The 9,767-nt window shown below is 38.3% G+C and overlaps 1 pseudogene across 1 annotated transcript; it reads right to left on the bottom strand.

Annotated features, from left to right (window-relative positions):
* Positions 1-8,206: 8,206 nt before the first annotated feature.
* LOC308639478 (MKI67 FHA domain-interacting nucleolar phosphoprotein-like) lies at positions 8,207-9,767 on the bottom strand (annotated as a pseudogene). Its single transcript has 2 exons — positions 9,749-9,767; positions 8,207-8,807 (listed from the first exon to the last, which is right to left on the bottom strand). The product of its transcript is annotated as an MKI67 FHA domain-interacting nucleolar phosphoprotein-like (transcript).

Consider the following 9,767-nt stretch of genomic DNA (forward strand, 5'->3'; position numbering starts at 1 on the left):
GTCGAGATTTCCCCTCCTTCTGTCATGGGGGATAGGGATGCAGAGAAGAGGAGACAAAAAGGAGACATGGGAGACTGAAGGTCTGGGGGTGTAACGCAGGCCCACAGAATATTGCAACTCGCCCTTAAGAGGGTTCCCCTAAGCTGGTCCGGCCCTCCGAGTGTGCCTCTGCAGGTCCCTTACCCCACACTCCTCCCCCCACAGCGAGCCAACCATTCCCTGGCAGGTCCGTCACCTTCTCCATGCCGCTTCAGCGTGGCGAGGTGCGTGCAATCCATGCGGTGGGGGCGGGTGGTGGGGCATCACAGTCTGCCTGGGGCCGTGTCCTCTGCACTCTCACCCCTTCTGGGTCCCTGTTCATGCTCCCTCCTCCCACCCCCTACTGACCTGCAGGGATCCTGGGCGGGTTGCTCCTCTTTTAGAGGCCTCCCAGAGCTCTGGGAACAGACGCGCAGACCTGCAGATAGGACGCAGGGCCGGGGCGGGGCGCTCAGAAATGACCAGGACTCGGGTCCCTATCCTGAATCCAGGCCCTCCTCATTCAATCTTCTCCTCTACTACCCTCTCCCGCACCCCAGCCGCCATTTCTTTTCAGGCCTTGGGCACCAAACCAGGATGCTTTCCAAACTACGTTTGGGTCTGCGTGTCCCCCTCCCCAGAGGCGACCTGCCCAACCCATCCCCGCTTTAATTTGTTTTCGTAGGCGCAGAGTGTGAGAGGGGGTTATCCCCAGAATGCGTCTATGTTTCACTGCCGCACTGCGGGAGTGCCCCCCACCCCCGCCCCACCATGGCTTGCGCTAAAATGGATGGAGGGATGTGGGGGTCGAGAAGGCAACGGGAACTCTGCAAGGTCCTCCTTTTCCGCTGTGCCACCCCGAAACGCGCCCCTCTCCTTATGGATTTCGTTTATCCCTTCCCCTGCCCTCTGTCTGCTGCTGCACCTCCACCCCTGCCCTGGGTCCGCTGGCAGCTCCCGCCTTTGCACTGACCTGCGAGGACCCGGGTCAGGCCTGCGCCTCCTCGGGCTCGCAGCAGCCAAGGCAGCAGCTTCAAGAGATGGTTCTGCGTGGGCGCCGGGTCCAGGACCGCACCGCAGGGTTGGCGGGCACCGGGGCTGGTGCCCACGTCGGCTCCAAGCCAGTCACATGAACACCGCGTCAGCCTAACTGGATTCCCCCCCCCCATGCACCCTCCCCACCTCCCCTCTACCCCCATGCAAGAGGTACTGGGGAGTTACTGACTATGGGGAGGGGGTATGGCAAAAGGGAAGTGGCTGACACAAAAGAAGGGGGTGGCTTTCTAAACCCAGGTGCTTTACCTGGAGCATCTCACAGCATACTTGCATAATTTTCTTCTCAGATCCTCTTTACAGGTATGACAGCTGATCAAAGAGGGTACCCAGCTTTGCAAAGAGCTTTCAGTTCCTGAACCCCACAATCACTTTAAAAATCATCTCTATCTGACTCCAGAGCCTAGAGATGGTGCATGTCAGGGAAATGAGTTGTCATTCTAAATGGCAGTGTTCCCAGAGTTTTTTTCTTGGCTTCTTCTTTCCTCAATTCACATATATTCTCTGTCTGGCAATCTCATCTGCTTCCCTCTAAACACCAGTGATTCCCCAATCTGCATGTCTAGATCATTCCCTCCCCAAATCTGTCCTACCTTGCCAACTGTCTATTGGATATCACTGCCTAAATGTCCCTTATGGACCTCAAAGTCTTTGTACCCCAAACTGATTCAACCAACTCTTCATGCCATCTCTGTTGGCCTCTCTCTAAACTGAAAACTTACCCTCCTACATTTGACTGTTAATCATTGCTGGAGAATATCAGATAGCTAACAATGAAGGCATTAAAATATGTTTTAATATGGACTTCAGATAAAGCTTCATGAAACAACTGATTTGTAACAGATGGCTATGGTTGACTCCTGCTTGCTCTTCTTCCCGTTCCTTGTCCATTTATTTATTTCACATTTGTGAAACCACTACCCAAACCAAAGATGGCTATAATGTGTCTTTTTTTCATCTCTTTACTCTGTTTGGAGTTCATTGAACTTCATGGAAACATAGATTCGTATTTTTCATTATGATTGAGTATTTTTCAGTATTTATTTATTTATTTGATAAGGTCTTGCTAAATTGCTGAACTTGCAATCCTCCTGCCTCGGCCTCCCAAATCACTAGGATTACAGGTGTGCACCATTGTGCTGGGCTATTTTTTTTTTCCTGTGCCTGCTTGGTGGAGTCCTACAGGTCTCTTGGGCTTGGTTCATTTTTGCACATTCTTTTCCTTTCTTTTTTCTTTGGATTACAAAAATTGGCCTATCTTCAAGGTCATTGATTCTTTTTTCTACCTGCTCAGATCTGTTGTTGTTATCCCTCTAGTGAGTTTTTCATTTCAGTCTTTGTACTATTGAGCTCCAGAAACAATTTGTCTTATTATTTCTATCTTCATATTTCTGTCTCTCTGCTCATAGTCTATATTTGGTGAGACATTCTTCCCATTTCATTTTATCCTTTATCAACAATTTCCTTTGGCTTTGTTGAGCATTTTTAAGACAATTGATTAAAAATCTTTGTTTAGGGCTGGGGCTGTGGCTAAATGGCAGAGCACTTGCCTAGCATGTATGAGGCACTGGGTTTGATTCTCAGCATCACCTAAAAATAAGCAAATAAAGGCATTTACAACTACAAAATAAAAATTAAAAAAAAAAATATTTGTCTGGAGCTGGGGTTGTAGCTCAGTGGTAGAGCACTTGCCTAGCATATGTGAGGTCCTGGGTTCGATACCCAGCACCACATAAAACTAAATAAAAAACAACAGAATTGTGTCCATCTACAACTAAAAATATTTTTTAAAAACTTTGTCTAAGCTAGGCACAATGGTGCACATCTATAATCCCAGAGACTCCAGAGGCTGAAGCAGGAAAATCACAAGTTTGAGACCAGCTTCAGCAACTTAGCAAGACCTTGTATGAAATTTAAAAATAAATAAATAAATAAAGGGGCTGGGAATGTAGCACAGTGGTAGAGCATCCCTGGGTTCAATCCCCAGTACCACAAAAAATTTTATCTAGTGGGTTCAATATATAAAACTCTCTCCTGTGTAGTTTCTAATAATTTATTCTTCCCTGTAAATTGATATACTTGTAGGATTTTTTAAAAATGCTTCATCAAATTTTGTTGGAATTTTTATATTTTGGTTATAATATGTTCGCTCTTGCAATCAGATTCTCCTCTTTCCTAGGTTTTGTTGTTGACCTTTATTGTGAGTTATAATTTGTTGTTTATTAGCTTTTTAAATTATATCTGTAAATTCTACATTCTTTGTTATGTGCAGCCTGTGAAGTTAGTATTTTATTAGCTTATTAGTGGGCTTCTGTTTAGACAGTTATTTTAAAGGCCTAGAGCCAACAAAAGGGGGGGGGGAGAAGGAAAGACTGTCCCAGTCTTTGCTGATAAGCTTTGAATTGGGGCATATTGCAGTGCTTTACCTTCAGCTTGTTTAGAACCTGAAGGTTAGCCCAAAGTGAATTCCTAAGTCTTCTTTGATATTCGCTGAATATAGGGGCCCACTCTTGCATTTGTGTATATGGTATTAATAATTCCCTAGTATATGTGAGAGTTTTGTTTTTAAAGCTTGTTCTTCCACATATATACTTTCCCAAACTCTCCCATATCAGGATTCTCATTATATTTATTTGCTGTCCTGAGTGTTGTCTCTTTCCCTGGACTGCTGTGGCCATTATATGAGACTTTAAATGCTTTTGGAAAAATGTCAACCAGAAAGCCAAACCAACCCTAGCCCTGGACGTGCTCCCAGTCTGGTCCTCCAGAGAGATTCCAAGATGTCCACAACCCACAATCTTATAATTCTATAAGATCCCTTACCTCTAGAATTAGTAATCTAAACCAAGAGAATGGGCTGCCATCAAAAGTTCTCTGCCAATCTGGGACATGGTAGGTAGGCAATTTAAAATTTCTCTCTACAAAGCAGTTTCTTTCTTTGCCAAGTTTTTATCTTTTTGACTGAACTCCAGAAGTCTGAGAATGTTGATTCTTACTGTTTTGTCTAGCTCCCCAATTGCTCATTACAGAGCCCTGGAGTCCTATACTCTGACATTTTCTGTGATATTACTTGTGTCTGTTTGCTTTTAAGTCACTTTTGGTGACTTTTGTCTCATTCTTGAAATCATTTTGTCTTATTTGTTGACATGCAGTTTTTCATAGTATTATTCTATAACATTTTTTATCTACAGGGTTAGTACTAATTTCTTGTCTTTTTTTCATTTTAGTAGTTTCAATATTTATCTTTCTTTATTGATCAGTGCAGCTGTAGTTTTGTCAGTTTTTAAAGATACATATTTTCAAAGATCCCAGTTTTAGTTTCCTTGATATTTTGTCCTCTATTTTATTTATTTCCACTTCAATTTTTACCATTCCTTTCCTTCTTATTTCTTTCTTTCTCTTTTTCTTTTCTTTTTTTTTTTTTCTTTTTTTTTTTTTTTTGGGTGAGGGGTCTACCAGGGATAGAACCCAAGAGCTTAACAACTGAGCCACATACCCAACCCATTTTTTTATATTTCATTTAGAGAGAGGTCTCACTAAGTTGCTTAGGGCCTTGCTAAAGTGCTGGGGCTGCCTTTGAACTTGCGATCTTCCTGCCTCAGTCTCCCAAGCCACTGGGATTACAGGTGTGTGCTACTGCACCTGGCTAGTTCCTTTTTTTTAAAAAGTGGAAACTTAGATTGTTGATTTAAGATTTAAAGGACATGTATTCATCTAAGTAATGCTCTACTATACACATAGGTTTTGATATGTTGTGCTTCTGTTTTTCAAAACATTTTAATTTATCTAATGATTTCTTCTGATGGGAATATATTGTTTAATTTCTACATAATTCTAAGATTTCCAGATTTTCTTATGTTTTTGGTTACTAATTTAATTCTTTTGTGATCAGAGTATACCATTTGTATAAATTCAATTATTTTAAGTGTATATAGATTTTCATTATGGCCTAATATTTTTGTTCCCTTGTTTTCCCACTATTATATTATTTTTTAAAAGGTATTTTTGTGTATCATTTTACTTCTCTTGTTTCTTTAACAAGATTTTAAAAAAGTTTTCTTAGTAGATGTCCTAGGAATTAAAATTACCATCATAAAACAATCTACATTATATCAATTATAACTGATTCAATGGGAAACAAGATGATTACTCTAACATGTAGCTCCATCCTCTCCTTCCTTCTTTGTATTATTAACTTCATAGAAATTACATATTTAGACATTATAAACCTATACATACTGCTTGGTAATTATAGTTTTATAATATTTTCTCTTAAATCAAATAGGAGAGGAAAGATATACACATAAATATTTATGTCATTTGTGTTAATTTACTATTGTAGCTGAAACAATTATCACAGGAAGTTCCCAGAGCAAATGCAGCCATGAGGCAGTCAGAGATGGATCCAAGCCACAGCTCTCCACACACTATCCAGAGGGTTTGCACCAATTTTAAGTCCCACCCGCAATCTATGAGTTTACCCTTTCCCACATTCTCTCCAACATTTATTATTACTTGTATTCTAGATAGTTGCCATTCTGATTGGAGTGAGGTGAAATCTCAGTATAGTTTTAATTTTCATTTCTATAATTGCTAGAAATGTTGAACATTTTTTCATGTATGTGTTGATCATGCATATTTCTTCTTTTAAGAAGTGTCTGTTTATTAATTGTCCATTTATTAATTGTGTTATTTGAGTTTTTGGTGTCAAGCTCTTTGAGTTCTTTATAAAATTTTCTGGAAAGTAACGCTTTATCTGAGGTGCAGGAGGCAAAGATTTTCTCCTATTCTGTAGGCTCTCTATTCATACTCTTGATTGTTTCCTTTGCTGTGAAGAAGATTTTTAGTTTGATACCATCGCATTTATTGATGTTTGGTTGTTGAGGAAGTTGGTTTCTAAGCCATTTGGCTTAGAAAGTGGGTTTCTAAGTATTTGGCCTACATTTTCTTCAAGTAGGTTTCTGGTCTAATACCTAGGTTGTTGATCCACTTTGAGATGAGTTTTTTTTTGCAGGGTAAGAGATAAGGGATTAAATTTCATTCTGATACATCAATTTACAGTTTTCCCAGCACCATTTGTTGAAGAGGCTCTTTTCTCTTTTCTCTGATGTATGTTTTTGATGCCTTTATTCTAATATGAGATAACTGTATTTATGTGGGTTTGTCTCTGTACTTTTATTCCAATGGTCTTCATGTCTGTTTTTGTTTGTTTGTTTGTTTGTTTGTTTGTTTTAACTATTGCTCTGTAGAATTATTTAAGGGTCTGGTATTGTGATGCCTCCTGCTTCACTTTTCTCACTAAGGATTGCTTTGGCTATTCTGGGCCTCCTTTGTTTCCAAATGAATTTCATGACTATTTTATCTATTTTTATGAATAATGTCATTGGAAGTTTAATAGGAATTGCATTAAATCTATATAGTGCTTTTGGTAGTATAGACATTTGGACAATATTAATTCTGCCTATCTAAGAGCATGGGAGATCTTTCCATCTTCTAAGGTTTTATTCAATTTTTTATTTGGTGTTCTGCAGTTTCGATTGTAGAGATCTTTCACCTCTTTTGTTGGATTGATTCCCAACTATTTTATTTTTAAAGGCAATTGCAAATGGAAGAGTTTTCTTTATTTCTTTTTCAGCTGATTCATCATTGGTGTATAAAAACACAATTGATTTATGGGTGTTAATTTTATATCCTTCTACAATTTCTAGAATTTCTAGAAATTTAATTTCTTTGTGATCAGAGTATACCATTTGTATAAATTAATTCTTTTAAGTGTGTATATATATATATATATATATATATATATATATATATATAAATTTATTGACTTTTAGTTAATAATACAATTTCTAGAATTTTTCTGGTGGAGGTTTTTGGGTCTCCAAAATACAGGATTATGTCATCAGAAACTACTGATAGTTTGAGGTCTTCTTTTCCTATTTGTATACCTTAAATTCCTTTCTTTTGCCTAATTGCTCTGGCTAGAGTTTCAAGAACTATGTTGAATAGAAGTGGTGAAAGAGGGCATCCCTGTCTTGTTCCAGTTTTTAGAGGGAATGCTTTCAGTTTTTCCATTTAGAATGATGTGGCCTTGAGCTTAATGTATACAGTTTTTACAGTGTTGAGATATGTTCCTATTATCCCTAGATTTCTAGTGTTTTGAACATAAATGAATGTTGTATTCTATCAAATGTTTTTTCTCCATCTATTAAATAAGCATTGGATTCTTATTTTTAAATCTATTTATGTGGTGAATTACATTAATTTATTTCCATATTTTTTAATCCAACCTTGCATCCCTGGGATGTAACTCACTTATCATGGGGCAATATCTTTTTAATATGTTTTTATGTGATTTGCCTGTATTTTACTAAGGATTTTTGCCTCTTTGTTTTCCAGGGATATTAATCTGAAGTTTTTTTTCTTGATGAGTCTTTGTCTGGTTTGGGTATTGGGGTGACATTAGCTTCATAGAATGAGTTTGGAAGGGTTTCTTCCTTTTCTATTTTGTGGAATAATCGAGGAGGATTTGTTAGTTCTTCTTTAAAGGTCTGGTAGAACTCAGCTGAGAATCAGTCTTGTACTGGGCTTTTCTTTGTTGGTAGGTTTTTTATTTTTTTTTTAAGCAGGATTTACTGTCTTTATTTAGTGGTGAAAAAAAGCCAGCAAATCAGTACTTATGTGTGCAGTTAACACTGACCCTTTAACAGAGGCAAACTGAAGAGGAGACAGGAAAACAAGGGGAGACCTGGACAAAGGCAGTGTGAGCCCAACCACTGAAGGCTGGGTTGTGCCCTTGTATTTCAGCAAGGGCAACATGCTCTTTGGTGAGGCCACTTCTTTCCTTAGTGAACACAAAAAATATCATGTTTTTTTCCTTCACTTCTGTCAATGGCTACTTTTCATTGTACCTTGTAAAATATAGTCAGCCACTGTAAGAAAATTATCACATTTTGTCAGAAGTTATAATACACATAATGCGTTCAGAATTACTGCTTGGTTTTTCTTTGTCTTCATCTTTTTTCCCTGAGTGCTTAGGCATTGGAGTCTCTTGTACTCCTTCTTCTGCACCAGATATAGGCTGCTTGAAAACTATTTCATCATCATCCATTCCCACCACTTCAGATTTTTGTTTCTACAAAAATGTTAGTGTACAAAGTGGTGTGGGTCCCTGGTTATCTGTAGACTTCTCAGGAGTGGTACCAGTGCCTTAAGGAGCCCTTTCTTCTTGTTTGGTATGCCTGAAACATTTTTCTTTGTAGGTTTATCTGAAGTCTCTTTTATCTTATTGGATAAAACAAATGAAGGGAAATCATAATGAATTCCTTTTGCTGCTAATTTCTTCCTGAGCAATTTGACTTTCCTTTTAAATCACTCTTCCATGTGTAGTTTTTGAATAAATGTCCAATTTTGATTATACTGCTTCATGGCTGGATGTCTGATTAAGTGGAACATTGCACTCTTTAAAAAGTTCTTCGTGTAATTTTTACCCCAAAATCTTTCACCAAAAAGGTAGTTATTCATTGTTTCAGCAACTATCATGGCAACATCTTCAGACTTAAACTGCACAAAGGCATAGCCTCTGCTATTTCTGGTCCTTTTATTTCTGGACAGTCTGAATCTTGTAATAGTGCCAAACTGGAAGAAATATGCTTTGATTTGGGTTTTGTAAAGTGCTTGAGGCGGGTGGCCAACGAAGATTACTCCAGGAATAAGTTTTTCTTGCTTTATTTCTCCTGTATTTTACGTATCACAGCAGTAATGTAAAGAATTAGTTGTTTGATGTCTATCTCCCCACAAAGAAAATCATCAACTGTTTTCTAGGCTTCCATTTCCCGAGCCAGCATCAAGTACATACATAGGAGCTGTAAGCTGGGTTATGCACTGGTGAACCAGCTGTACCTTCTTCTGAAACTGGACATCTTCCTGCGGGTTCAGCAAAAGAATCTGTCTGGGGGACAGTGAAAACCTGCCATGCTGAAAGCTCCTAAACAACATAGCTCCACACAGCGTGCTCCCGGAAATCTATTGGTAGGCTTTTCATGGTGTCTTCAATTTCACTACTTGAAATTGATCTGTTTGAAATTTCTATGTCCTCCTGATTTAATTTGGTAGGTCATGTATCTCTAGAAATTTGTCAATGTCTTCAAGATTTTCTAATTTTTTAGAGTTTAGATTTTCTAAAGTAGTTTCTGGTTATACTCTGTAGTTCAGTAGTGTCCATGGTGATATTTTCTTTTTCATCACAAATTTCAATTATTTGTTTTTTCCCTTTTTCTTTTGGTAAATTTGGCAAGGATTTATCAATATTATTCATTGTTTTACCAAAAAAAACATCTTTTTGTTTCCTTGTTCTTATATATTTTTAAGATTTTTTTGTAGTTGTGTATGGAAAGAATGACTTTATTTTATTTGTTTATTTTATGCGGTGCTGAGGATTGAACCCAGTGTCTCACACATACTAGGCAAGCACTCGGCCACTGACCTCCACCCCGAGCCCCATGTATTTTTTTAACCTCAATTTCATTCATTTCATCTCTGCTGTTAATTATTTCCTTTATTTTACTGGTTTTGGTGTAGATATGATCTTCATTTTCTAGGGCCTTGAGATGTAATGTTGGGCTACTTATTTGGTGACCTTCTATTTTAATGAATGAGCTCAATGCTATGAACTTACCTCTTAGAACCACATTCAT

Source organism: Spermophilus citellus (genome assembly GCF_964194105.1).
Source record: "Spermophilus citellus genome assembly, chromosome: X".
NCBI classification, from domain to species: Eukaryota; Metazoa; Chordata; class Mammalia; order Rodentia; family Sciuridae; genus Spermophilus; species Spermophilus citellus.